Source organism: Anas platyrhynchos, chromosome 24 (assembly GCF_047663525.1).
Source record: "Anas platyrhynchos isolate ZD024472 breed Pekin duck chromosome 24, IASCAAS_PekinDuck_T2T, whole genome shotgun sequence".
In the NCBI taxonomy this organism is placed as follows: domain Eukaryota; kingdom Metazoa; phylum Chordata; class Aves; order Anseriformes; family Anatidae; genus Anas; species Anas platyrhynchos.
The window spans coordinates 7,171,781-7,198,566 of record NC_092610.1 but is presented as its reverse complement, the minus strand read 5'-3'; the positions used below and the strand labels follow the sequence as shown (position 1 = coordinate 7,198,566).

General features: G+C 38.5%; 1 long non-coding RNA gene across 1 annotated transcript; it reads right to left on the bottom strand.

Annotated features, from left to right (window-relative positions):
- Positions 1-4,754: 4,754 nt before the first annotated feature.
- LOC110353774 (uncharacterized) lies at positions 4,755-26,231 on the bottom strand. Its single transcript, XR_002404697.4, has 4 exons — positions 26,096-26,231; positions 23,829-23,914; positions 5,865-5,925; positions 4,755-4,880 (listed from the first exon to the last, which is right to left on the bottom strand). It is a non-coding gene; the product is annotated as an uncharacterized lncRNA (long non-coding RNA).
- Positions 26,232-26,786: the final 555 nt, after the last annotated feature.

Genomic DNA, 26,786 nt, shown 5'->3' with positions numbered 1-26,786 from the left:
CCACTGCTGCTGCTGCTCTGAGCCCTGCACACCCACATGTATTCCTGTGCTTAACATGGAGGATTGGATGCTGTGAGCCAGCTGCTCATGTTTCAGAGCCTCCTCCATCCATCATACATTTATATTAGGTTAATATTGTTCTATTAACTGAAATGTTAATTCTTGGAGATGCAATACTGGGCAGGACTTAATCTGGTTTTATTGCATTATTTATATTTTAAGGAAGAGCTTCAAAATACTTTATCAGTGGTCAGACCCTTCTTGTGTATTGCCAGCAGAGATGGAACTGGGCAACAGGAGCTGAACAAAGAAGCACACCAGCCCCACTAACCCTCACCACCAGGGGATGTGGAAGCCAATAGGAAGAGCAGTTTGCTACTTTTCCCAAGCAGAAGCAATGGCCAACACTGCAGCTGTGGGACACTGCCCAGACATATTTCTCTTTTTTTTTTTCCCCCCTTTCATTTGTGAAAGGAAACTACTGTGGGCACAAACACTGCAACACCCTTTTACTTACAACCAAAGTGTTGGATTTTAGCATTTGAAGGGATAATGCTATTCCATTGGATCTCCTTCTTGATGACTACAGGTTTCAGACACAGAAAGGCTGGCTGAAGACCGTCACTTATGTAGTTCAAAGTGAAGCTCATCATCAAAAAAACAAAATGGGTTAGTAAATAACTTTTCTTCACTTGGCAGCAACCAGAATCCTCTGCAGAAACCACAGCAGCTCACAAACCTCTTGTGAAGCCATGGCCAACAGGCTGAAGGAGTTCCTCTCAAATCTCCCCTGCCAGGCCAGCCTAGCCTAGGCATTGTTTTCATCTTCAGGACTTTGCCTTTGCTACCACCAACTTTTCAACATAAGGGTACCCCATGAGAAGTCGTACAGCCATCAGGTGAAAATGGGTCAGGTAAGAAAGCAACATGGCTTCCACCCATTGTCAACATGTATGCCTTAGGCTGCTGTTAGCTCATCTTTGCCATTTTAAGCATTTACTTAGGGAGAGCACAATATGTCTTCAAACTCAGAAAGCCCTCCTGGTCCTGAAGAGGCAGCCCCCCAAGCTCCAGCACTGGTGTCCACCCTCCCAGCTCTTCGTCATGGAGCTCAATCTCACACATCTTGGGTCACCCATGAGGCTCCTCACAGTGGTAACTCATCGCCTCTAGTTGCGCTCAGACCTTTCAGAGAGGAGCTGAGGGGACTGGGGCACCTGCAATTAAAACCTAATTTGTTCCGTGGTTCTAAGGAGGTCATGATCTAAGAGATTTTATTACATACACACACTTCCCCACAATATTCTGAAGGAAAACCATGTATCTGGTTCAGGAAACACCTTGGAAGAAGCTTCACAATTTCCACTTTCTGATATATGGTGCTTTTTCCTATACTTGTTCCCTACACAACTTTTTTTTTTTTTTTTGCCTTGTGATGATGTCCAAAGTGTGAATTTTCAAAAGCTCTGAGAGTGATTATAGGTTACACATTTAAACTAGATCGACAGGTTACGAATAATTCAGTACGCTATCAACAGGAAAACAATCAATCACCTACTTTGCTTTAGCTTAACCTTTTTTCCCCTCAGCTTAAGGCAGTTCAAGGTTCCCAGTGTTGCAGTGCCACTCTGGCCCAGCACCATCCCCTTGTGCAATGGCAAGACCACAAAAACCTGGCAAATACAAGTTTGTGGCTATCATGTTAGCTGTCCAAGCCCAGCCTCCACAACCATCCAACAAAATGGCAACACTAACAGATCTCAGCAAGCCAGGATGCTGGTAACTGAGACTCACACAGGAGTATGATCAACAACACAGGCCAGGAAAGAAAAATAATTACTAACAAATTTAAATTGAGTAATTTTTCAATTCCACTGCAAATCCCCTTCTGGATGAAGAGCAGGGAGCACAAAATGTCAGAAGTCACCATCAAGACTGCTGCTGATTCAACTGGAAGCAGCTGCTGCCAGCATTGCCCCCACAAAAGGCGGTCACAGCCCTGCTTCCCCACTTCTCTCTGCACATGCTCTGGAACCAACCCAGCAGAACAGGCTGTACTCTGCCTAGGTGTTACCTTTATGGTAGTGAGACTCTCACACTTTCACACTTCAGTGTATTGTCAACTTTTCTCTTCAGAAGGAAAGCTAAAAACTTTGAATACTTGGCCTCCATGCTTCTTCAGACTTTGGTTAAAATCTAAAAGAATGATTCAACCTTTGCAATTTCTGGGAAGAGGCCAGATCAATTAGCCCATGTTTCCTTAAGGACATTTCTAACAAATTTACCCTCATCAATAAGCATTGCATAGACAATGATGTAAGCAAGAATATTAAAAAAATATATTTCAGTTTGAAATACACCAGATGAAAACAAAAGGTCCCATAAAGAGCTGTAAGAACCAGGAGAGTTGAATGTTTCATGACTTGTAAAAAAGAAGTGAGAGCTACATGTCCTTAAGAATTCCTGCGACAACTGATAGAGTTAAATTGCCAGAGAAAAAAACCAAACAACTGATACCATATACCTTAAAGCCTGTCCAGTCCAGTCAAACAAAGAAAGCAGTGGGGGTTGTGCATCATGTATGCCTTGCCTATAGGAAGACTAGCAAATTTTTACTGACATAAAATTGGCCATATCACTCTCAGAGCAATTTGCACACAGGGAACAAGATGTTCCTAAAAAAGATGAATTCGTAACTTAAAGATGAATTCATATCTTCAACATATGAATTCATCTTAAAAGATGAATTCATATCTTGAATTCATATCCTACACCCATACTGTTACTCCTGATAGAGTACTTGTGGTATTCAGCTTACACCACTTCAGAGATATGGGTGCGTTTGTACGGATTCCAACCTGGATATGCTTACACAGGCTTGCATATCGAGCTGGGTTGATTTACACAGCTCCAAATGCACTAGGTTGAAGAAAATCAAAGCAAAATTGGCCTGCATATTTAAATACATATCTTCAGCTTTAATGGTGCAGTGTTTATCACCTGGTAAATTACACACTTAAGAGCATACAAAACAACAGCCCTGAAGAGGGCAATATTCTCTTTACACTTCTCAGCAAACTTTATTCTTCCCCTATAACACCTCATTGGATTCTTCACTTTACCATGTCATTCCTCAAACTGTAGCAAGTAACCCCATCAGCCCACGGCTCACAATGAGAATTATTCCCAGATTAACTGCTGATTCAGTGTATAGTTCACAGCAGAGCAAGGAAGGATTTGCATATTGAATGCATTTTCTCAGCTCTCTCCCCACCTCAGAATGCAATTTACACAGGAGATTCATTTTGAATTCACAGGTCACTTTAGAAAGAGCAGGAATTCACACAAACATACAATGCATTTATTCATTGTACAGGACAGCGATGGTTCCTTATCTGCAAGCAGCTAGTGATTCCTCCAGGCCTGTCCTTGTTGAAAAAGAACTCTGTTGCCCCATGAAAGCAACAAGCTGTTATTCGTAAACTACAAGATTTAACCTAAAAGTTTTTTGTAATAGGAAATAGTTGACTGAATATAACTGTTAATCTCACCATCCTCTTCCAAACTTGCCTGCCAGCATCCCACACCAGTTACAGATGTAGCGCTGTGTTCAGAGGACTGCACACAAAAAATGTTGCAACACACCAAATCTATGTAGTCAAGAAGATTTTGTTTGAAGATGGTTCAAACTGTGTCAAATTTCAGAACTTTTGGATCTTACTGTTTCATTTAATTTGCTTAACATGTCTGTCACGAGATTAACTACAATTCTGCTTTCTCTGTCAAGTCTCCAATACAGTCTCAGGCCAGCTCCTGAACTTACACTTCTGTGGTAGTAGGTGTTTTTAGGAAGCACTCATTCCCGCTGCTCAGCAAGATGAGCACATTACATGTAAAAAAAGGATCAACAATGGGAAAAAGAACATCTGTGTAATTCTGGTAATACCTTCACAGCTGAAATGAAAAACAAAGCCAGACTAAACCACATGACATGCCAGAATATTTTTATAAAAGAAATTGTTTACTAAATACAAATATGCACACAGATTCTCACCTCTTGAAAACATATCCATACCAGGACACAGGCCAACTTCCCCCTTAATACCTGAAAACAATCAGACTATTGCAGTATTGTGCTGCACATTAAAGACTGCTATAGTGCATTCTCCCTTTCTCATTCCTCATTGCAGGGTGGGGTGGGGCATACAAATTTAGGATGTCAAGATGAAGCCAAATTCTTGTTATTCATGTAAGTGCAAGGCAACTCGATCTTGTACTGCTGAAATTTCCCACAGAATTTGGCATTTCACCGGGGAGTAAAATCACAAGATGACAAATTCTAATTTGTTTCCATCATTGATTTCCAAGCATACCTTCAGAATAATTGTTGCTCCATGAGAAGTTTCTTCAAGTTAGCTTAAAATGTTTTTCCCTCTGCATTAAGGCTCTCCAAGAAAATACTTAAAGAAAAGCTATTAGAAAAGGTTTTGCCATGACAGCTTAAAATAAAGTTTCCACCCCAGTGAAGTGATTACAAGTTTCTCTGCTTCTCTTCCCCATGTAATTCAAAGAGAATACATCACTGAGGACGAGCAACACATGAGAACACTCAGACCCTTGGAAAACAGCCACAAAATAATGACTTCAAAAGATGTTTATTAGAAAAAATGGACATTACAAAAGGACCAGGTAGGAAACAATTATACAATGCATGTGTTGTTTATATAGTACACTGCATATAACAAGAAAGAAGACTTCATACACATGTACCAAACCCACCTGGAACTGCTATGCATGTCACTTCTCGGATCACTTGTCACAACAGGCAGATGCTGGGGTTCTTCTGGAAGATAGCTAATCCAATATATGTTTTACGTTTACTGAAAAAGTATAGATTGTACACAATTTTATTGACATTTAAAACAAGTCTCACGTTCAAGAAATTCTCCAACTTTCTCCCAGATTATGGCATTAAGATACTGTATCTTCTAATTTTTATTTTTTTAATTGAAGGTAATTTAGATTTCAAGTTCTCATGCTACATTTTTCCCCATGAAAAACAAAACCCTGTTTTCTACACATGGCTCTATCTAGCAAAGCACATCTAAGACTATTTGCTTGGTTAACTAAGGAAGAAGTCCATACTTAACTATCTGTCAGAACAATGTTCACAAGCAAATCCTTTATAACCCAAATCAGAGAATCGAGATACATATTAGCTAACACTTTTCAGCAGTCCTGTACCATAAAGCAGAGAAAACTCAGCTGAACTCCTAAGACAGAAAAAAAGGCACTAGCAACTAAATAGTTTCCAGAAACAAGCACTGTAGAGACTAATTCTCAATCAGGAAAATGAACAGAGAACCTCACTGAACAAACTGGAGACTGTGTCTGTGTCTCAAAGGACAAAAAATAGTCACTGAATATCCTGAGTTTGAAGAGACCCAACAAGGATCTTGGAGTCCAACTCCCAGCTCCATGCAGGACAACCCAAAAATTAAACTATGTCTGAAAGTATTGTCTAATAGTTAGGGAAAGGCTAAAAATCTCAAATTGTTATCTTTGATATCTTAAAGAAACCCTGTTTCTTCATTTGTTTTGTCATGGTTTTAGCAGCTGTCCATTCAACTTTAAGGACTAGGTCAGAAAAAAAACACACCAGATTTAAGGGCTTGAATGTTTATCCCCCTTCCTATGCTTATAAACTTACCTTCTCTGTTGCAGGGCAGCTCTTAGACATAATATAAAGACAAATATTTCTACCAACATTGAAATACTGAGAACAGAACAAACCATGGCCAGAAGACACACATCACCTAAGTCTTCCCCATTTATGTCTGACTACTGGGACTACATACTAATACCTGTCACTTCACACTGCAAGTCCTTGCTTTAGTGCCCATCACAGTGTCTGTCCTTCACCATCTAAAAATAGACGAGAGTTGAAATAATTAGATTTCAAATAAGAGAAAGTTGTAACAGAGCACACAGGCCCTCTAATCCTACACCAAGAAAAAGAAGCTGGAGGTTAGCAGATATGAATGCACAAACAAAATCTCTTATTATAAATAGCACGTATAAAATAGACTTCATAATCCCAGGAAAGACTCTGCTGCCCTCATCATTAATGTGGTAAAGAATTTTATGGAGGTTGTTAGTAATACTAACATGTAAATAGGTAATCAATTCTCACATACATAAACTGTATAAATAAACTGCTGTTAGAACATGTTTAAACAAACTGCAATTAGAAAAAAGTGTTGTATTTGTTCTCCTGCCTCTCTGGGAGCGTAAAGCCAAAGGTAAGTGAAACAATGCTTGACATCTGCACTACGTGCCAAATATCTTGAATTACTGAGGTACACTCGGAAAAATCCTTAGCAGTTCTTCAAAATAACTATAACTATTGCATCTGCATAGCCACCTATAAATTAAAATTTAGGTATAATCTGGAAACAAGAAGGAAGAAGGCAGGCAATTGTTACCCAAGTACTACTTCAGCTCACTAAAGGAATGTGACATTGCTGTTACAGCTGATTTAGGTTATTTTACACTTTAGTCTTTGAATACCAACTTGACTAAGGGTTTTATATGTTTAAATGTATATCCATGTTCCTCAGTTTTAGTGGTAAGGCTTTCTTCTCTTTAGAAAAAAAGAATTCTTTGTATGTTGGAAAAATTTTTAAGCATACAGAATGAGATATCCAAACTACTCCAGAACAGATTCCCCCCCCCCCTTGAAACTGGCCATTCAAGAGGAGAAATTGTTCAGTTTATGTCAAAGATGCATCAACCTGAATATCCTGCATATGAAATAAAACACAACAGTTACTTCACCAGTGTCTAGACAGACATTTCATAACGTTGTGCATTTGTGATATTAGCTGTCACTTGCATGGTTTTTGGTTTTCTTGCTTTTAAAAAAATCCACTAGGAACAGCAAGGATCTAAAATCAAAAATCAATCTAACGTATTCACATGAATGACAAATAACAAGGCTGAAAGAAATCTTATTGCCTACAAAAGCTTTATTTATGATACATGTCAACAAGGTACTACTGCAGGAGGCAATGGAGTTTATCACACTCCACTGAGAGCATCTTCTAAGCCTAATGGCCAAAGCAGTGAAGATGGAACTACTAATTCTGGAGAAATTATCAATTTTGAGATTCAGGAGTTACCTGACAGCTCTGATCATGTTGTTTCCCTAAAAAAAGGGGGGGGGGGGGGATTAAGCCAAAGAAATCTTCTTTTATTGAACGCTGAAGAGATCAAGGCTTGCAGAGCCATATACAAAGCCATGGTTCAGCAGAGGCCAAAGGACTTCAAAGACAAACTCTCACCTCACAGATGGATCTTGACCAGCAAATTAAATGTTCCAAAAAAGCAATTTTTGATGGATCAGTCTGCAGGTATAAAGCTTCAAAGCTCACTCAAATCAAGCTGAACTCTCAGACTAAATGAACTCTTGAGACTCAGGAAACAATTTGCATAAAAAAAATGATTACCATACTTGAGAATCAAACAAAGAGCAAAACCCCATAGCCATTAAAGACTTGGTATCATCTCTCCTGTATTGTTCTGGAAGATGGGAATCGAGTTGCACTCAGGAACCCTAAAAACAGCACTCCAAAGGTGCAAAGACCGCAGTGGAACAGAAGGCAGGTAGAATCAAAGGTGCTTTCAAAGTGCTGTGAAGCACAACCTCAAACATGAGCTAGGGCAGACATACCTCTGCATTAACCAAGGCTCTCTAAGCAACGTCAGTAGTTCTGTCACTATCCATGAACAATACCAGTGCAAGGAATAAGAGGACTGACAAACTTACTTATCATAAACATAACATGGGTAGGAGGCTGGAAGCCGAAGTTCTGAGAAGCCATCATGAAATGGGGAAAGGGTCACAGTCCAAAGGGAAAAATATCACAAAAACACATCAAGAGGTGAAAAGCTGCAAACAAGGCTACTTTTTTTTTTTTGGTTGGTTAATTTTTTCTTTTTATTTTTTTTTCCCTCAGGAGCAGGAGATTCCCTCTCAAAGATCTTGAGAGAAACTGCAAGTTTTATTAAAGCTGGCCTATCTCACCTGGTAGTTACCCGTGGATGTTACCAGGACCCATTTCAACTCAGAAGAGAGCCACAAAAAAGAGCAAACATACTAGCAGAAGGATGGAAATTGAAAGATGAAAATTTGCATTAGCAAACAGCTACAAAGGAATAAGTAGACATTAGTGGTGTTTAATTTTCTAAAATCCATGTCATTGCTGGCAGAAGCCTCATTATTGTGGAATTTTAGAAAACATCAAAAATGGCAACTCCATATGAGCATTATTGCACTAGATCTGGAACTAGATGTGGAACTAGATCTACAAGGTGTTCATTACATATGCAGTCACCCCTTCCATCAGGAAAAAAAAATCAGATATCTTGCAAATGGAGGGACATGCAAACTGCTTCACATTGAGCAACCTCAGGGCCATGATCCTGCAGTCAAGCACAAGATACATATGACCCACTGCTTTCATGGTTATTTCTACTCTGGAAACAGCTTAGAAATTTTTGTGCATGACCTGCCATAACAGATTTATCAGACCAGAATCACGATAATCCAGCAGACAGCTCAGTTTAGGAGTATCTCAATGGCTCCATGCAGCCTTCCTCTGGAAGCTGGGTCCCCCTCCCTGTATCACATCCCAGAGCAACAGCATTATCAAAGGGACTCCACCTTCTCATAACTTTATAGGTATTATTATTTATAATAAGTTCGTTAAATTAACTTCCTTCTCCTATCTATATTTGTCTTTTTTTTTTTTTAAGAGCATACTAATACCTCTGTCTGGAATACTGGCAAAACACCACAACAAAAAGATAGAAAACGAAAACTTCTAGCACTGCAAAGGGTGCTGAGGCCAACAGAAAAAAGTTGCACTGTATCTTACCACTCTTCAGCTTCCAAAAGCCTGCCCTTCTCTATCCAAGATATAATACTATGCAGTTCATGACATGAAGAATGTACAAAACACCAGGATTATTCTTTTTAGGTTTCTTCTCTCAACCCAAATAATGAAAAAAAAGCACAGGCTGGACTCCATTTTGAAGATTATGATTTTCATTTTGCTCTGCCTTTATCATGTGGTATTACAAAGCCTCACAATTACTCTATGTGAGCCTAGCAAAGCAGCAGGTCTATCAGTAGGCACTGAGGTGACTCAGATGTCACCCAAAAACATGTAAGCACATTTTCTTGAAAATATTATAGGCAATTATGTTAACAACTTCCATATTTCACCTCTATTGTAAGCTAATCAAAGACCCAGCTTCCTAAACACTTAAGTTGAGAAGTACAGAAACTCAAGAAAAAAGTGAAATATTCAGGGCTGTTTTTTTTGTTGTTTGTTTGTTTTGTTTTAATGTTTGCAAGGAGAATTAGTTCTAAGCTGTAAGATAAATATGAATCAAGCCTTCTGAAAGAATGCTGATGCAGTGCGTGATGAACCACAAATGGGCTTGACAGGAACAGAGCTTAAGTCCAGGAAACCTAGAAAACACTTAGAAAAGGAAAAATATTTTTAAAAAATACAACAATAAATACTGAAAATAAAAATAAAGAATCCTACAATCTCCTGTCATCATTTCTCCACCTTTCAGTTCCTTTTCTTCTTTTTCCCCCCAATGCCACCTGCAAAAGGGACACTGAAGAGATGTCCTCAGCCACTCCAGAACGCCCAGAAGCTAGCTGCCTGTACACTCAGCTAAACAGCAGAGACACTGCAATCTGCTACAGCAGTACTGGAATGCCCAAAGTTCTAAATCAGGATACAACTGAAATCTGTGCACAATACCGTAAGAAGAAATTAAAAATATTTCAATGAGAAGTTTGCCTGAGCTATTCCTGTTCAAAAAGCACTAGGACAGAATTAGCCTTGATATAACTGGTGAAGTATAGTTTGAATATACTGTGTATTATTTTAACAAGAACATGGTACACAGCACAAGAAACCAAGATGCAATTGATATTTGTGCTCTTGTAAACCTCCCCTGCAGTTTACTGTTCTTCAAAACATCAATTGACCAGTCAGAAGCTGAAGAGCAGTTCCATGCTTGAGCCCTACCTGAACTCTTTGCTATTACCCACCACATTTCCACAGGTGGAGATTCATCCACAGGCAAATGCTTATCTTGTGATTTCTTCATAAATTCAAGAACTTCTCCTGGATACAATTCACTTGACACTGTCATACAATATTAGCACACTGCTATACCCACAGAGGCTCTAACACCAGACTGGGTGTAAATGAAGTGCTAGGAATTAAATATATCCAAAAAACCTGCAATCAAACTTTTTCAGTAGTATAAAGACATGTAACTTACCGGCCAGCTCAATTCATATGGCATCATGAACATTCTTCTGGGATTATGTGAGAAAAGATGAGAATGGAAGCTAGAACATTATTAGTAGATAAAAAGGACCAGGCACTTACATAATGAAGGTACTAAATTAAAATGTCTTAACTTTTTTTGGAGCTTACTTTCCGATTATCAGTCAAGTATCATAATATATTTTATTTATACAACTATCAAAAAAATGCTTTTACAAAGCCATGCTGTTTTGCTTCTCCTTTCATTCTACCGTCACTCATCGACTTCTAGACAGCAGAAGCACACTACACTGGCTAAATTATCAATGACAGAACTGAACCATGAATACAACAAGCAGAGGGTCTGCCTGTTTAATCATGCATTACATCTCAATTTTCATCAGTTACTCTTCTCTCTGCAAGTAACCACAATCATTCCCAGTCTTTTGGTATTAAAGCCTGATAGTAGTTTTTGTTTGTTTTTCATTTGTTTTTTTTTTTGTTTTTTTTTTTTTTCCCAGACAAAGATTTTATAGTCTCAATTTGGAACAGAAAAGATTTACTGCTAACACAAGCAAAGATTCTGTATCAGAAAGTCTGTCTTTGCTTGCAGTCAGTGTGGTCTTGTCAGTCCCATGCTTCCCCCTGGAGGTCCTATCACATAACTAAATCGCAGTCCCTCAGTACGCAAAGGATTCATAATTCAGTATCAGCACCTACCAACAAATCCAATACTTGCCAAAATAGAATTATGTGGCTTCCACATTCCTATTCAAGATCCAGTTCAGTATTTGAATGGCATGCATTTTTATATATAAAAAAGTTATACCAGATATATTTGTGCTCTGTAGTATAGTAATTTATTCATTATTGGAAGCTTCATAAAGAATACAAGATGGCTAAAGAGATATGAAATGTAATGTGTTTGCACTTCACTCTTGTAGAACTTCATACTGAATGAAACAAAGCTACAGAAGATAACAGATACAAGTTATTTACTTGGTACTGTTCTGCTGGTTACCAAGATATGAGCAACTTGTCACATTTGAAAGTTCAGATTTCACACTAAGAAAGATATTTACCATACACTCGTAAAGCAGTTTATCACATATCTTTACTAAGAAAACACGCTCCTCCTAGTGGGAGTAATGAAACCACAGAAGAGGTTAAAGTGGAAATATATAGTCCACAAGCATTCTCTTAAAAAAAAAAACACACTAGACTTTTTACCTTAAAAACAATGTGCAACTTTATCAGACTTTTTTCTACCTACCCAACGAATATTGCTGCTACTTTGTCTTTAAATATCAGATTTAGAAAATTTAAGACATAAGAACACAGGAAAGAGAGTGCATCATCTAATTACACCAGATTTACTGTAATGCGGTTTTGATGCTATGGCATGCAATCCTTTGCCCATGCAAAATTCTCCTTGACAGTTTTGTTCCAGTCCAAGATTTTCAGAGACTTCACATGTGCTTTTGCTTCAAAAATCTGAAATGACTTTACCTGCCTAACTTATACATCTGAGAAATGTAAGGCATTAAGCACTCTAATAAATTTTACTTTTTGCAATGAGCACATTGTTAGGGAAGAAAGCTGAATCGTTCTGTGAGCAAACAGTCCAAACATGTTCTTCATATACATTATAGGTAGACTTATGTCAAACAGCAAAAACTTCCAGTGTGCTGACTACCAGCTGATTTCACAGCACCAAGTTAGAGCACAGTTATAGAATCATTAAGCTGGAAAAGACCTCCAAGATCATCTGGTCCCAGTGCAGAGTTCTGAAACAGTGCCAGCAATGGTATGTTCTGGATCTGCACAAAGCAGGGCAAGTATTGAATTTATACCAGCGAGGCTGCATCAGATGCCACCCAGGCTAGGGCAAGCTTCTTGCAAGCTAGCCAGGAAGATGGTGGTGTGCCCCAAAGAGGGATCCGCACAGTAACAGCAGCTTCACAGGGACCTGAGGTAAAACTTTTACTGTATTTTGGGATTCTGATGATCGTGTTTAATATAGGGAACGTTCTTCATTGGTGGATAAAAGTGTTAATGATTTATAAAGGTGGACCTACAAAGGAGCAGTTAAAATTGACCGTAATCTTTTTCCCATAATTTGCTGTGTTGTCATTCTGCTTCCTTTAAAAATTATTCTGGCCTGTAGTTGCGTCTAGCTCTGGGGATATTGCAGGAGGACACATGTGTGGTTCTCAAAGATACACCTGTGGTCTTTCTCAACACTCACACAAGTATGTGTGTGTACTGAATTTAAACAGACTGTTCAGTTCCAGATATCTGTTAAGGATTATTGAAGGTTACTGAATTAAACAGCTATTAGTAAAGATCAAGGAAAAATGAAAATCTAGACCTATCTTTGAATCTGAATGATCACTTCGTAGAATCACAGAATCATTAAGGTCGGAAAAGACCTCCACAATTATCTGGTCCAACCATCCCCCTACTACCAATGTCACCCACTAAACCACGTCCCTAAGCACCGCATCCAACTTTTCTTTAACCATCCCCAAGGACAGGGGCTCAACCACCTCCTTAGGCAACCTTTTCCAATGCCTGACTCTTTCTGAGAAGAAATTTCTCCTCATTTCCAACCTTAAATTTCCCCTGGCACAACTTGAGGCCATTCCCTCTTGTCCCATCACTGGTTACCTGTGAGAAGAGGCTGAAACCCATCTCACCACAACCTCCCTTAAAGAAGTTGTAGAGAGTAATAAGGTCTCCCCTGAGACTCCTCTTCTCCAGACTAAATAACCCCAGTTCCCTCTTCCTTCAGCCACTCCTCACAGGATTTGTGTTCCAGGCCCTTCACCAGCTTCGCAACCCTTCTCTGGACACATTTCAGGGCCTTGATGTCCTTCTTGTAGTGTGGAGACCAAAACTGAACGCAGCACTCAAGGTGTGGCCTCACTAAAGCTGAGCACAGGGGGACAATCACCTCCACGGTCCTGCTGGCTGCACTATTCCTGACACAAGCCAGGATGCTGTTGGCCTTCTTGGCCGCTTGGGCACACTGCTGGCTCATGTTCAGATGAGCATCAACCAACAGTCCCAGGTCCTTTTTCTCTGCACAGCTTTCCAGCCACCCTGTCCCAAACCTGTAGCGCTGCATGGGGTTGTTGTGGCCAAAGTGCAGGACCTGGCACTTAGCCATGTAGAACCTCATCCCTTGGCCTCTGCCCATTGACCCAACCTGTCCAGGTCCCTCTGCAGGGCCTTCCTACCCTCCAGCAGATCGACGTTTCCCACCAATTTGGTGTCACCTGCAAACTTATTGAGGGTGCACTCAATTCCCTCATCCAAGTCATCAATACAGATATTAAAGAGGATGGACCCCAGTACTGACCACTGGGGAACATAAAGAAGTTATCCTTCAAAAAAATGTTGCAATGAACAAGAGGTGCCATTATCTTTCTGTTCTTTGGGTGTGATTTCCTGTCTCACCCACAGATCTGTTCTTCTTGCTTTACTCCCTGTTTTTTAGCTGACAGGAACAGCAGTCACTATCTGCAGCATGTATATCCCAGTCCACCACTCATTCTTTCTAGCCTTTTGCTTTCTAGGACTGCCACTTTTTTTTTTTTATTACTGTTATTTAACTCAAAGGAAAACTTACAAAGCAAAAACTTGTCAGGTGTTGTCCTCAACTGGGGAAGCTGTCCATCATTACCAACCTGCTCTTTAAGTGCATCACCTAAAACCATTTTACCCATTTCCCTGTTGTGGTCCTGCTGCTCAATTCTGGGAACACCTCTTGACTTAAACTACTTTCTCGTATGGAATGTCTGCCTGTTTAACACAGCCACACGCAACATCAAGGACACAAAAACATGTTTCCAGTTTGTAAATTCAGACTACTGGAAGGATTTCCCTTTCAGAAAGTCAAATACTAATTAATGGGATCCACCACACTTAACCCTTTCCAATTAGTGGGATGAAAGAGCTTGTACAGGTCTTAGTGCTACAGCATCTACTTGGGACCATAGTTCTGGGGATGTACATCAAAAAGCAGTATTCTGGACCTTCTACAGCTATCATTCTCAACCCTATACAAAACCCGCAATAAAATCAAGTCAGAAAATAAATGTGTTATCTTATGTCAGCTCCTCACTGCCAACTAAGCACTAGCAAAAGAAATGCCTACATTAGAAAGAAGTGTTTCTTAGAGAGAAGTGTTTCTTGTAGTTTACACTGCAATGACAAACTCACAGTATTTGTAAAACCACACCATTAGATACTCATCTATCCGAGATGAGAGGAATTGTTTTTTGGGAGAGCTTGCTTCTCACTCCTGATGGTTGGTCAGATGAAGAGTACTGGCAGAGCAAACAGAGGAAAGTGAAAAACCAAGACCAGTTCCTAAACTTGGTAAAAACTCCAGTATTTGGCTGGTGAAGTTTCTTCAAATGAACAGGTCTCAGACAACAAGTTCAGAGGAAGGTGCCCAATTCAATGGCTAGTGGGAAGGAACTGTACTACGTGGTACAATCCAGAATTGTTAAAAGAATATGACTTCTAGGGTCTTTAGTAAGCCCGTTCTTGTGTTTTACACTTCTTAGGCACACTATCTACCATTTATTTTCCTAATATGCTGGATTCTAAGCTATACCATTTAATATTAATCAACACACATGTATGGTGTTAGAAAGGGTAGAACATGTATCAATTGGCAGAGTATACATCCACAATGCACACCTTCAAAACCAAAAAGCAAAGACACAGTAGGGAGAAACAAGTCACTGTATAACATAACAGCTGGGTATGTAAGAGCAGTAAACAATGGTGCTCACTGCAGTTTCCTTGAAAGCAGGTGGGTAACTAAAGAGGCGAGCACGATGTTCCTGCAGAACTGCAGTAAGGTACAGTTTTATTCACTTCTGAAAACTTTCCCTCACAAGAGAAAGGTGATTATTCTACAAGTTGAACTGCTCAACACATGCTGCTTTCACAGTGCTACCTTCCAGTGACAACATGAAAATGCAATGCAAACAAGCTTGCCATATACCTGAATTAGCCATTTTCACATCTTCACTGATTTGGGAAGGATTTATTCACAAACTGAAATTTTCTCCTTGAGAATTACACAGAGTCCACTTCACACTGGACAGAACACAGCAGAAGGAAGAAAGTGTCACAATGAGTGGCAGGATCCAACTATCATGGCAACTATCATGGTCCTCTGGAAACTCTCCTGGAGTTACCCAACCTGTGGGTCTCTGGATCGCTCCATATGTACCCGGAGCTCTCCACAACATGGAATTGGATAATAAGCCAGAAAGGCCGGACACTATTCTCCTATTTTGTATCTTTAAGAATTACTGCCATTCTCTATGTAAAGAAAGAGTTTCCCATTGCTAGTGAGAAATGAGTGTACTCAGCCTTTCTTCAGAATAACTTAGTGGAGAAATTTCCTCGCCAATTCACCTTAACTCTTCCCCCTCCTGCAAACACTGAAAGAAGCCTAAATCAATAGAAAATATTCACACTCAAAATGCTGTAGTTAAAGACTTGCTTTCAGTTATAGCTGCTGCTTCATACAAGAGAAGCCTAGCAAAAAAACTGAGCAATTTTTCCTCAATCTGACAAAAAATCACCTTGCAGTAAAAGTAATCACATAAAGCTATATTACCATACCTCAATCCCAATGCATTCAAATTTCTTGCTTTATATAGTTAGAGAACAGAGAATTCTGAATTTTTATAAAAAGCTTGGCAGAAAATTAGTAAACTAAAAGGAACAGACACTCTAAATATTGCCTCTGAGAAGGATGGTGATTCTAGCTACAGAATTGAATTCTAAGCCATCAGTGTTAGACTCTATAACACTAGAGCAATGTTTATTATATTTCTGAAATTCAGATTTAGTTAAAAATCCGTTATTACTACTTCCTGGTTGAAGGAGTAGGGGGAGTACAGAACACAACACTAAGCAAAAAGCATTTATTGCTACCTGGGTTCCAGCATCCCTTGCGTCAGTCATCTCACTCTATAAGTGTCTGATGGCCTCAGGAGGTTCTCAGACTGAAATGAGTAACACAACATAACTGATAGAGCCTAGTATATGTTTCAGAACTAACAAATTTTGAAAAGCAAGTAGTAGGAGGCTCAACCATGCAGGAAAACAGAAATACTAGACAGCGGAACTAGGTGGTAAGACAGCTAATCACAGTGACTAGTAGTTGAACAACTGCATTATTTTTCTTCTGTGCATATAAAAAATGCTGCGTTTCTGCAGTGCCCTAAGATCTTGTCATATACTTTAAAATCACTTTGAGATACTCAAGTACTAGCACGTTTGCATCTCATCTCAGCAAATTCTATTGATACAGCCAGTAATTTCATGTTCTTTAGCTGTTTCTATTTTAAACCTCAGTTCAGTTGCTAAAATGATTCTTGAAGCTATTTCCAATGAAATTGTGAAAGAAAGATCCATATTCTTCAAACTGCCTCTCACACCTGAACAGCCCTTTGAATTCTGGAAGATGCAGTTTTCACTGCATGTATCCTTGCTTGGTCCAGTGAAATAGGTTTATTTATGACCTTTAGATTTTACATGCTACGCTGCCCACCTTTTGAACACACCCAAAGCACACAGCTGAAGACATCTGTTTGATCTATGAGGAAAGGCTAAAACTATACAACTAGGAGTGAAGCAGAAAATAAAGGGAGTGGGGAGCACATATATTCTCTATCGACTTTAATCAGGTCTTTCTGAAAAAGCCTCAAGTACACTTCGGATATGGTTCTCAAGAGAACCAACACTGCACCACAGTGCCTATGTTTGCATAAATAGGGAAAAAAACAATGACTCTTATTCTTCTTGAAGAGGCATAAAGCAAGGTTTGTGTACAAGAGAGACCACAAGATTTATGTCAGAATATAGCCATCCTCACCAGTTAATAACTTTTATTGAAAGGGGATCAGCTGTATGTATGCTCTTGAGTTGCTACATTTCTCATTATGGAATGGTCCATAAATCTGACTAGCTAGCACCTAGCTGCAGGACCATTAATGCAAATCACTCTACCCTTCACATATACAGAAGGTAGTAATGCCCAATATGATTTGTGGTAGCCATGGCCATCCTGGCTTTTTTTTTTTGGTCCTCCTTCTGTTGAAGAAGGCCTTTAAGCACGAGATTTAATTAGCTTGTAAAGATAACTAGAAAATAATCCACTGTCTATATGACATCCATGGCCAAACATCACTTACAAAATTTGATCCAACGGCACAAGCTGGGTCAAGATCTAACTTTTTGTGAACTGTCACATTTTGAAACAGGAAAAAAAAAAACAAAAAACACTGAAAAAAGGTTAGATTAGAAGAAGCATTTTGGAGTAATCCAGCACTGGTATGACACAGTAAAGGCTGTATTCTCCCCAGCAGTGTACTCTCCTCTCTCACCAAGTCCTTCAAGACCCCCTTTTTCTAAATTAAAAATTTTGGTTCACCTAGTTCTTTCTGAGGGCACTAAAATTCTCAGTAGCCTGTTTTGATTACTGATGCAAACTATTAACTGGAAAACAGATCTGTGCAAAAAAACTGCACAAATTAACTGAGGTAGATCCTTTATTTTTTAACATGAAGTCTTTTTTTTTTTTAAATAAAAAAATATATATTTTTTTTAAAGGCACTGTTCATATAGTGCTGCCAACAAACTCGAGAAATTGGTTAGCCATAACTAGGGAATATTTTCTCTAAGCAAGAATGGAAAGCTTTATAAAAGTATTTCAATGAGGATCACTGTGTAAACAAAAGCCCCACTCAGTCCACCACAGTCACCGACACCCACCTGCTCCCACACACAACCCCACAAGGAGTTCTCCAAAGATAACGTTTATTGCTGTGTAAATGCAGTGTGCTTTGGAAAAAAAAGGCAGAGATCATGCCTGTAATCTCTCTGGGAAGCCTTTGAAACAGCACTTTTTAAGCCTTCACTTGTCCAAGGGAATGCAGCCTTTATTTCTGTCTCAGTATACCAAGGTATGGAAAAGTGTCCTCTACTGACAACATACATGGTCTGTTCTGAAAGTAGTAGGACTCATTTTTTAAAAAAAAATTATTCATGAGAATAGAACAAACAATTAGAATTTTTCAAAGCAGCACCCTTCCTCACCTACACACTGCTGCCAATGAGTTTTCCAGTTTTCATATGCCTCCAGGAACGCCTGGACCGGAATGCTGTTTAGCTCTCTCATCACAGCCTCTTGAAGCGCCTCTACTGATCCATGATGCTTCCCCTTGAGCATCGATTTTATTCTTGGGAATAGAAAAAAGTCTGACAGGCTAAGTCAGGGCTGAGGCAGCGTTGCCACCTCGTGCTGGGCAAGATACTCCACTACGTGGAACGCTGTGTGGCTCGGTGCGTTGTCATGGTGCAGCCGCCAATTGTTGACAATGGCTGGGCAGACACGAGCAATGTGTTTTCGCAGTCTTGTGAGGACTTCCACGTAAAAAAACTGCATTAACTGTTTGTCCGGGTGGTACAAACTCTTTGTGGATGACTCCATGTCAATCAAAAAAACAAATGAGCATGGACTTTTGCTTGGATTTGCTCATTCGTGCTTTCTTGGGGCACGGGGAAGCAGGGGTGTGCCATTCTGTGCTCTGCTGCTTACTCTCCAGGTTGTATTCAAACACCCACGTCTCGTCACCGGTCACTACATTGTCCAAAAAGTCGAGCTCCTCATTCACATGATGAAGAAGATCCTGGCAGATCGCTTTCCAGTTGGCCTTTTGCTCCTCTGACAACACTCGCGGCATAAACTTCGCGCACACTTTCCTCATGGCTAAGTTTTCTTTCACCATCTCAAAAACTTGGGTTTGAGGAATGCTCAAGTCATCAGCAATCATTCTGATACTCATTCTGCGATCACGGTTCAGTAAATTTTTCACTTGTGACACATTTTCGTTGGTCTTGCTGGTCGAAGGGCGTCCGGAGCGGTCGTCATCTTCCACTCTTTCCCTACCTTCTCAGAACAGCTTGTGCTACTCAAAAACACCCGATCTACCCATGGCAGCATCACCATAGGCCTCCTTTTACCAAGCTTTACACAAAATTTGATCACGTATCGTTGCTCCAGTAAACGCTCCATGATTCTCTGTGACGAGGCATTTCGACAGGTGTTCACAGTACAAGCGACCTGCTCTCTTCAATGGCCAACAGCCGATTTTTCCCAGCATTCCCAATATCCCCCTCCACCGATCCTGCGCGCGCAGACTACCTCTCGTCCGCCCAGGAAAAAGCCAGTCCTACTACTTTCAGAACAGACCACGTACACAACCCGACCTACATCTCAACTTAATTCTTAATTAAATACATTAATAGGGTTCATATTCAAAGCTTTAAATGCAGAAAAGTGAGGCAAGAATCATTTCTTTTCTTGTATCTTTAAATGGTTCTGAACATAACTTGCCTCTTGCCTATCTGAAAACTCCCCAAGTTAACTTTTCTAGGTAGCTCCATGCCATTGAAAATGCCTACACAATCCAGCATACCAAGACACTGCTCCCCTTTCTCTCCAACACACTCAAAAGTATTCAGATGGAAGCTCTGAAGCTTTTGAGAAGTTAGTAGACAAGAACTATCTATTAGCTCTTCTCTATCATGAAGGTGAACATGATTAGCAGCTGGAGAACAGGCTAACTAGTCTGTCTGAAAAACACCAAGCATGCAGCTTTGATTTTCTCAACACAGTGCTCACAACAGACTGGAAAGATAAGCTGCAATCAAGTATAGCAGGGTAAAAGTCTAGTTTCAGGATTTCTTTAGTTCAATGCAATTTGCCACAAACATGACAGATGTCAAAAGCACATACACCCCTTTACAGAAATCAGAGTTGAAATGTCTCAGTGTACTAACACATGCCAGTGTAGCCTGAAGTTGTATCTTGTCAAACATGAGGGATTTCCCGTATTTCCAAAGGAAAAAAAACTATGTTGAGGCATCACATGCAAAAGTTCATCCATAAGTTTATTTATAGATTTGCCTCTTCTGTACAAATGATCCACTAACATGGAACATTTGGATCAGGTGATTTTGTTAGGCTTTGGAAAGAAACATGTAGAATTGCCTAGCAGACTGCACAGCTGGCTCACAGACTTATAATGAAGTTATTCTCATTCTCCTGATGTACAATACATAGAACCCACAGAAAGACAACCACAGAACAGTTTGTTTTGAACTTAAGAATAATTTATTCCTTTGCACTAAAAAAAAAAATCCACCTTCAGGTGTGCATCCCAACCTTCAGAGCAGAAGTTTCCAGTACATTTCTTATTCAGAGCAAGATCACAGACAAGCTTTGTAACAAAGACCTGGTGAGATCAGTGCAAGCATTTCTCTAAGGTTTATATGAAAGCAGGAAAGATTTTTTTTTTTCCTTTAACCTAAAGCAGGACCTCTCACAGCATCTGGTAATGAGCTGCGGGCTTAAACTTCCTCAGCTTTATCGCTTCTCTACCTTTCCTAGAGGACTGGACCTCTTCTCTATTACCTTCAGAAGAAGAAAAAAAAACATTTGCTCCTACTCCAACTGCAAACAACCTGAGTGCGCAGTCACAGCCAGCAAGAATGAAATTTCATGCCTCATGACTGGCAAAGGGGTAAAATAAAGTGATAAATATTAATTAATAGGTTAGACCTGCTATCTCACATGAAAAATCATTCACAGATAAACAAATATTACAATGTGAATATTTTTTGTCAAGGTGCTCGTAAACAGCTTATAAGGCTTGTTTTAGATTGTTATAACATCTTCCAACTGTTTAAAGCAGAATACTCCACACTGAATATCTGACCTCATCCAGATTCTCTGGGAAAATCACATAAACTAAGATGGCTTAGCTATTGAGAAAAATAGTATTTCAACATAATGGCATGTTAAATTCTTGCAGATAAGTTGCATATTGGCGTGAGTAGTTGTACATTTTAGAGCAGAAGTAAAATTTTACCTAAGAGTAAAGAGCATTGCAATGTTTTTTTTCCAGCTGTGACAATTTCATAGACACAGCTGCACAATGCTGAGAAGGAAGAATTTCCTTCCTGTAATCTCAGTGTTGCTACTGCCAGAACCAAGCAGAATGACAAGGAGGAAAAAGCTCACCAAAAACAATAGGAAGAACAATGCAACTGCAACTAATTTTGTCTGAAAATGCACTTAAAAACATCTGGTTTTATAAAATTCACGTCTGGTCTTATAAAAGCAGACGTGATACTTAAAGTAGGGTGCCATCCTTTTTGGTGTTCGCTCTATAGGTGCTACCAGGAACAAGTTCCAGTTTTAACCAGTGAGGTTCTCTCTGAATGATCTCTGCCTCACTCGTTCAATAGACTGAATTTTCAAACTGGTTACTTAAAGTAGGATTCAAGATGGCACCTAACAACATGATTCAAATAATGCTTTAAAAGGAAATAGACCAGTTCCTAACCAGGAATTGGTTAAAAAAACATAGGAAACATCAAAATCACTGCCTGTACAACTTTTATTCAGTTCTGCATGCATACATCACAATACTGTCTTCAGTTCTACACTTGAACTATTTTTAATCACAGCACTTTTAGTCTACATGGTGTTTCACTTCCCCTATTTCTACAGGCATAGAAGCAGCGGAGCAGTGAATTTTAAAAAACAAAAAGATTGTTCATTGTTAAGATAGCTAAGTGTTCTACCAAATAAGTTTTGCGACAGGAAAAAATCTAATGTTATTTCTACATCTTCTCTTAAATTCAAGTTAGATATGCATTTTCTGCATGTTCAATTTGTAAAGTCTCAAGGTATGTTTGAATAATGTCATGTAAGCAGGTATAGATGCATTTGATACTCACTCCTTGAAATTAAAATATGCATATAATCACTTCTCTCAGTCTGCTGTTAAAGTTGAGGGAGGAGGGCTAATTATGTATCCCAGTTACAAAAACACTACATAAAGTTAATGAGCAAAACAGTAAGCTCACTTGTACTAAGGAAGAAAACTGAAGCTGTACTTGAAGTATATGTGCAAGAAGGGCAGAACTAAAGCTAGGTCTGCTCCTCAATCTTGACTTTTTTCTTCATTTAATATAGTTTGTGATTATAGATCAGACATACATTTTGAATCTGTATTTTGCAGTCATAAACCTCACCAGAAGCTGATGTTTCTGCTTTCTGATAGGAATACTGCCTATTGTGTATTCCTACAGTTATCCCTAAATCCCACATATGCAAAAGCTAATTTTTTTTCCCTGTAACAACCTGCCATTTGCTTCAGGTCACCTGTGCATTTTTATGAACAGCTATTATACTTGTTACTATCAGTACTCTATGCGATTATACATCCTAAATAATTCTTAATTAACAGAAGAGATGCTCATTTGTTTAAAATCTTTAGAGTGAAACTACATCAATGACTTGGTGTGATCAAGACTGTCTTCAAATCAAGGTAATCCATGCAGAATTCATCTGGGATTAAGTAAATACTTTTTTTGTTTCTGAAATCCTTATTGATACCTCTAACTCAACCAGTTAGATTTCTTCAGTATTGGTGTCAGTGCTACAACTGGCATGCTCATCAGTTTCACAGTAAAAAATGATTGAACCAGAAATCCCCTATAGCTTACTAAGCTCTTTTAACTTCTCTGGTCCTTCCAAACTACTGTATTGTGCACTCAGTAAAACAAAGATCTTGATGCAACTGGCTGAGCAAACATGCTATCCTGAGGGACTCAAAGATATCCAAGTATTTTTAAGTTTGATCTGCAATCCTTCCAAAACCTGATCTTCAGCTTTTGACATTTGTCTATAGTTCACATAATAAACCTTCCACAAAAAAAGTTCATTACTAAACTCCAGCATTTTAACATGGCCAACTACAACTCCCCCTTGGTTTAGTGACAATTCTTTTGCAATGAATGCCTTGTAAGGGTTGTCAGAATCAAAAGATTAAAAATCCAAACCTGTGATATGCCAGTTTTGTGTTTTTTTGTTTGTTTGTTTTTCCTCCAAGATAAAGCTTTTGTGTTTTTTTTTTGTTTTTTTTTTTTGTTTTTTTTTTTTTTAAAAAAAAGACACAAACCTACTTGGACACTTTTACAGCATTTAGACTTCAAATAAACGTGCTGTAAGTTCTTCACTTTTTCATCACAGGAAAAAAATATCTAGCTTTGATTACAGAAAAAAAATGTAAGCATTTAAAACCTTTTATGTTTCCAGCATCTCAAAAATAGCATCCATTTTTCTTCTGAAGTCACCTTTATTTTCAAACTAGTTTCAGTTGAAAGAACTTATGCCATGTGCCTCTTGACCATGGATGAATTTAAATTCAATCATTACCTTCTGTGCTTGGAAACTCTCCATGGTATTGCAGATTTTCAACAAAATTCCAGTGATCAGGTCTGTGGAGGTCATCTCTTCCCTCCCTCCGCCCCCAAACCCTTTAATCTTATTGAAGTAAATTAGAAAGAAAGTTGTCTTACCGATAACTCCAAGGTTAATGTCCCTTGCGAACCCCACCTAGCAAGTCGACATCATGACATGTCAGGTCAGCCTCAATCACGCTTCCCTGATAGTCAGGTAAAAGGAAGGAGTTAAAATACAAAATTGACACTTGCACATCTCTGGACATCAGAAAATGTGATGTAATATAGTCTGAACCAAGTTTCAGAGCTTCTGGTAACCTCCAGGTTGTTCAAACATTTCTTCAGAGGGATTCTCCTATTGTAAATTTTCAGAAATTCCTGATCAAATATTGCAGACACACATTGACTGCTTTGTTTGAATGAGAACAAAAATTTAAGATTCTCTTTAAAGCAAGTGATTTTTTTTCCTACTTTACAAATCTTATCAGTCAAAGTATGCCAAACTAAGCCACTCAGTTTCAAATTATGTTCTAAGCCGATACATTACATCTAAACAGCTTCATTCAAATTTTAAGTTAACAGAAGCTCCAAGTGTTTTTTTTGTTTTGTTTTGTTTTTGAAAAGCTAAACAGGAAACACAACTTGGTACACTCTTTCTATAAGGCTCTAAGTTATTTAAGTGCTTCACATGAATGACAATCCAATCTGGCAAACTTTCATTATGCAAGTAATCCTTAATCACACAAATACTTACACATGATCAAAGATCACTCAAAAGATTTGTAGGACTGGGTTCTTGTTGTTCCACATATGGGCTGATCTCATGGTTTCTAGATTACTATTAAGTCTTGCTAAGAATTAATACATATGCATTAGGGTCTACATATAGGCCCAATACATATGCATTAGGCCTAGGTGCCAAACATGCCTTACTAGGGAGTCGAAGCTCAAATTTTTGCTCAATACCTCAAATTTGTTCTCCTGCTAGCCTTATAATAAGAGTGCTTCTGTATAGTTCAAAATACAGAAATGGGCTTCATGTCCAAATGCAGAGGGTACAAAAATGATAGTCACCAAAATCATATGGTGATATTCTACTTAGACTTCTAAGTCTGTTTTGAAAATGCTTTAAGCAATGCAGATATTCTTTCTAATAAAGAGATAATATAAATTATGGGTCCTGAAAACAAACAATGCTACAAAAATAAACTTTGTAATGCTTTGAAAAATGCAGATTATATTTAATGAATTAGTAAAATTAAAAGCTGAGTTTAGTAAATTGATTTTGTTAATTATGTGCAAGTAATCCTATAACATAATAGCTGTAAAAATCTTTTGCTCAATAGTTTTGGAATTGCTATAGATCTGGCAACCTACTTTTATTTATAAATCAAACACCTTATCAATACAGACATTTAAGCAACTGCAATAAATGAGTGATCAAATGATTAGTAAAGTCCCATTTCATGGCTCCTCCTCCAATGCAAGCAGGACACTCAAAAGTTTAATATTGGTTTGCAAGTTGAAATCCATTCTCAACATACTTTGTAAAAGGATTTTTGCTAAGTTATACTGAAGAAAAGATCAAAACAGATGCATGAGAGTAAATTTAAATTTATTTTTGCTTTGACTACGTATCAAAATTGTGCCGAGAAGGTTCTTCCCTTGAATATCTGTCACCAGGCATAGTAGATTTTTCCACTGTGCTACAGTATTTTTGTTCCATGTTTTTATCAATAATTTTGTTAAGTTCAAGTTCACTGTACACCACTACTTGTCTAAGCCATAGTACACATTACGGATTCAGTGGAGCACTGTTGCAAATTTAAACGGTAAATTTATGTATCCATCAATCACATAAATTGCAGAACTTGTTATAGCTTGTAAATATAAACTTTTACTGATTTTCATTTTCAGTTATAAGGAAGTATAGCTCACTTGTCATACTCAAAAATATTAGGATAATTAGTGTTTTTTGGCAGACACAAATACAAGATGTAGCTTTACAATTCTTGATGAAGACATTTTTTGTTACTTAGTTGTCTTATAAACATTAGAATTGGAGTTTTTCACTCCCTCACCCACCCCACAGCTCCCCCTTCCCCTTAAGCATGCACTGGGACTTTATCTCTCCTGGGCTAACATTCAAAAGCCGCTGTATATGAGTTACTACCTTTCTTCCAGGACAGACGGTACTTTAGATTTGATTCCAATTAACCTCCCCTAAACCATATTATTCCCTGTACAATGATTAATGAAATACAAATACTTATTGGAACTACAGGGTTCTGCTCAACACCACAAAATCTATAAATTACTATAAATTCATAGTGATAGAACAGCAATCCCTTGTATTAAAACAAAATTACAAGCCAGATCCTTACCACAAGAAAAAGCCTGAAACGCATACCCAGGCAATACCCCTCTGACTTCACTGCTCAAGTAAGGAACAGAGAGGACAGGATTTGGCCCCATTAACTTTATGAAATAAAAAAAACAAGAACAAAAAGAAAAGCTTTAACATACTAAAATATGAATTTTGGAAAGCATTTTAAATTACTTAATGACCAATATACTAAGTTGAAAGGAAGAGAGCCTGACAAGGGGGCAAACCCATTTTTGAGAACCAGATATACATCCCAATTTTAATTCAGCTCAGAAGTCAAACCATGCAATTATATACCAGGCCCACAACAATAAAGCATGGGAAGGCTTTTTTTTTTTTCCCACTAACATCCTGACATAATACAGTTAAAAGACACCAGACAGGAATAGAAGACAAAGGGAGGAGTACGACCGTTGAAGTTTAATTTCCCCAATAGTCTGTGTTTATAATGCTGTAATCAGGTATAAGCAATGTATTTGATTTGGATATTTAGAGGTCCAACAATAGTTTTCTTTAGAGAAAGTTTTAATCCTTTTTGTTTCTCTTTCTTGAGAAGCAAATGTTCTTCATTGGGGTACAGAATGGCTCAGATGCAACAGAAGAATAATGTCATAACTCGCCAGTTAAAATTGACATCTGGGAATGTCCAATACAAGGGTCCATAAAAGCAACACATAATACCCCAATAA